The sequence below is a fragment of the Bison bison genome, unplaced genomic scaffold (assembly GCF_000754665.1).
Source record: "Bison bison bison isolate TAMUID 2011002044 unplaced genomic scaffold, Bison_UMD1.0 scf7180017864035, whole genome shotgun sequence".
In the NCBI taxonomy this organism is placed as follows: Eukaryota; Metazoa; Chordata; class Mammalia; order Artiodactyla; family Bovidae; genus Bison; species Bison bison.
Window position 1 is genome coordinate 12730245 of NW_011494607.1, and position 3862 is coordinate 12734106.

Here is a 3862-nt window from a genome sequence, read left to right on the forward strand (position 1 = left end):
GGTTATTGATATTTCTCCCAGCAATCTTGATTCCAGCTTGTGCTTCTTCCAGCCCAGCGTTTCTCATGATGTACTCCGCATAGAAGTTAAATAAGCAGGGTGACAATATACAGCCTGGAGGTACTCCTTTTCCGATTTGGAACCAGTCTGTTGTTCCATGTCCAGTTCTAACTGTTGCTTCCTGACCAGCATACAGGTTTCTCAAGAGGCAGGTTCTCTTGAAGAGTTTTCCACAGTTTATTGTGATCCACACAGTCAAAGGCTTTGGCATAGTCAATAAAGCAGAAATAGATGTTTTTCTGGAACTCTCTTCCTTTTTCCATGATCCATGGGCTGTATCAATTTACCTTCCCAACAGCAGAATAAAAGGGTTCCCTTTTCACCAATCCTCTCCTGTATTGTTTGTAGATTTTTTGTGTGTGGATGGCCATTCTGGTCAGTGTGAGGTCATACCTTTGTAGTTTTGATTTTGATTTCTCTAATAGTGATGTTGAGCATCTTCTCATGTGCTTCTTGGCCATCTGCATGTTTTCTTTGTAGAGATATCTGTTCAGGCCTTACACCCATTTTTTTGATTGGATTGTTTGTTTTTTGGTATTAAAGTCCATAAGCTATTTGGATATTTTTGAGATTAACATTTGTTGCTTCATTTGAAAATATTTTCTCCCATTTGAGGATTGTCTTTTCATCTTGTTTGTGGTTTCCTTTGCTGTGCAAACTGGAGAAGGTAATGGCAGTCCACTCCAGTACTATTGCCTGGAAAACCCCATGGAAAGAGGAGCCTGGTAGGCTAGAGTCCATAGGGTCGCAAAGAGTCGGACACGACTGAGTGACTTCACTTACTTACTTACTTTGCTGTGCAAAAGCTCCTAAGTTTAATTAGGTCCCAATTGTTTATTTTGCTTTTATTTTCATTATTTTAGGAAGTGGGTCAAAAAGATCTTGCTGTGATTTATGTCAAAGAGTGCTTTTCCTATGTTTTCCTCTAACAGTCTTATATTGTCCAGTCTCCTATTTAGGTCTTTCATCAATTTCAAGTTTATTTTTGTGTATCGTGTTAGGTCGTGTTCTAATTTCATTCTTTTACATGTAGCTGTCCAGTTTTCCCAGCACCACTTGTGGAAGAAGCTGTCTTTGCTTCATTTTATATTCTTACCTCCTTTGTCATAGTTTATGTGACCATGTGTGCATAGGTTTATTTCTGGGCTTTCTATCCTGTACCATTCGTCTATATTTCTTTCTCTGTTCCAGGACCATACTATTTTGATTACTGTGGCTTTGTAGTATAGTCTGAAGTCCTTCTTCACAGAAATGAAACAAGAAAAACTTCCATTTTGTATAGAAATACAAAAGAAACTGAATAGCTAAAATAATCTTGAGAAAGAAAAACTCCAGCTCCGTTTTTCTTTCTCAAGATTATTTTGGCTATTCAGTTTCTTTTGTATTTCTATACAAAATGGAAGTTTTTCTTGTTTCAATTCTGTGAAGAATGCCATTGGTAATTTGATAGGAATTGCATTGAATTTGTAGATTGCTTTAGGAAGTATACTCATTTTCATTATGTTGATTCTTCCAATCCAAGAACATGGTATTTTTCCACATGTTTGTGTTCACTTTGGTTCCTTATATCAGTGTTTTATAGTTTTCTGAGTATAGATATTTTGCTTTCTAAGCTAGATTTATTCCTAGGTAAACTTTTAAGGAGTAGTGTGAGTAGAAAGAAAATGAAAGCATTCTTAGGGTATCTGATTTAAATAAACACAGTTTGAGCTTGGTGAGTTATCAAGTAAGGATAGTTTTTTAGCTCACTATGTTTCAGACATATGACTATGTCTGAAGAAGTTAAAGATGAAATAATTAATGAAGTATACAAAAAATATTTCCTGAGAACTAGGAGGTAAAGGAATTAATAACTCAACAGTAAACTTTCCATGAAAAAGGAGAAGTGGATGACAAGTAAGGGATGGTGAAAGATATTTGAATTATTTTGAGGTGTTGTAACAGGTGGACATGGAAACTATTAGTAAGAGTATATTGATATCTTCATTAGGACACAGGCCCCACTACATAATTTGAGTGTCCAGTGCACAAAAGGGGGCCTATGGTTCAAAGTTAAAAATTTCATCATGGCAACAACAGAACTCAAAGCCAAATATGAGTCTTTCTGAGTTAAAATACTCCAAATTATTTTTAATTAAAGAAAACAAGATTTGGGGAGGGAACCTAAAATATAATACAAAGAGTATAAATTAACTTAATAGTGTTACAAATGAATAACATAAATTTATTGAAGGGATGGAGAGAAAAAAAAGAATATAAGGAACTTGCAAAACAATATTTTGATTAATCTAAAAACAGACAAAAACAACTTTACATAACTAGCATTTCTACTAGGAAAATGAGTTGATAATTGAGAGACTGTATTTTTAACTGAGCAAATAAGAAAACAGTGTGGGTAGTAAGTGTCAGGTTTCTTATTGTGGAGAAAAGGAGTTAGAATTAAGGAAAGGAGACTAGAAGTTGTTGAAGTAGAATTAGAAATATCAGTATAAATTCGAGTTTAATATACTTAGGTGAACAAATAGGATATACACACATATGGAGATAAATATGTGTGTGTATAATATATATGTATTTTCTAGCTCTGTCTACTGAAAGGGTCTGGAAACAAAACAAAGTAGCAATTGACATGCTTTTTGGTTTCTGAATGGTAGTGTACAACCAATGGAACCAGAACTCTCAGGAAAAACGGCAGATTCCAGAAAATGGAAAGTACATTAAAGTAAAGCAACATCTTATGGTGGTATAAAGTAAGGAAGTGCTCAAAAGATTATTGGAACATGCACCAGTGGCCAAATATCTGGTACAATTAGAGCAAGAAAATAAGTGACAATAGTAATGGATTATAAAACATAAAAAAAAAATCCATGAGTTCATAATGAATGTACCTATATATGCATGTATACATATATCCATATATATGTATATGAATAAATAAATGAGAGAAAAATGACAATTCAAATTAATTGTAGAAGAAATTATGGAAAAAGAAAATTGAAATTTGTTGAAGACTGTAGGTATAACTATTTGGGGCAAGAATTATCAATGGGTGCTAAAGTTAGTGGGTGAAAGTATGATGGAAATGGGGTATTGACATAATCTCAAGTATGTTCCCATCAGATAATTATAAGAACAAAAGGGGAAATGATTACTTTTTAATGGAAAGGCCTAGCAGATCTTTGGAGAAGGCAATGGCACCCCACTCCAGGACTCTTGCCTGGAAAATCCCATGGAAGGCGGAGCCTGGTAGGCTGCAGTCCATGGGGTCGCTAAGAGTCGGACACGACTGAGTGACTTCACTTTCACTTTTCCCTTTCACGCATTGGAGAAGGAAACGGTGGCCCACTCCAGTATTCTTGCCTAGAGAATCCCAGGGACTGGGGAGAGTGGTGGTCTCCCGTCTATGGGGTCGCAGAGTCGGACACGACTGAAGCGACTTAGCAGCAGCAGCAGATCTTACTTGAGCGAAAAAGGTTAATTTGCCAGCAATGAACTATATCAATAACTTGAGCTTCCTGATAAGATACACCAAAGACAAAACATCACTTCTGTGATATACTTCCCCAAATATATAATCTGACCATCAGTTCAGTTCAGTTGCTCAGTCGTGTCCGACTCTTTGCGACCCCATGAATCGCAGCACGCCAGGCCTCCCTGTCCATCACCAACTCCCGGAGTTCACTCAGACTCATGTCCATCGAGTCACTGATGCCATCCAGCCATTTCATCCTCCGTCGTCCCCTTCTTCTCCTGCCCCCAATCCCTCCCAGCATCAGAGTCTTTTCCAATGAGTCAACTCTTC

At 36.7% G+C, this 3862-nt stretch overlaps 1 protein-coding gene across 1 annotated transcript in view; it reads right to left on the bottom strand.

Moving 5' to 3' along the window:
• LOC104984830 (tripartite motif-containing protein 5-like) overlaps positions 1–3862 on the bottom strand; it is a 16264-nt gene that overhangs the window by 2201 nt on the left and 10201 nt on the right. The gene's annotated exons all lie outside the window — the stretch shown is intronic.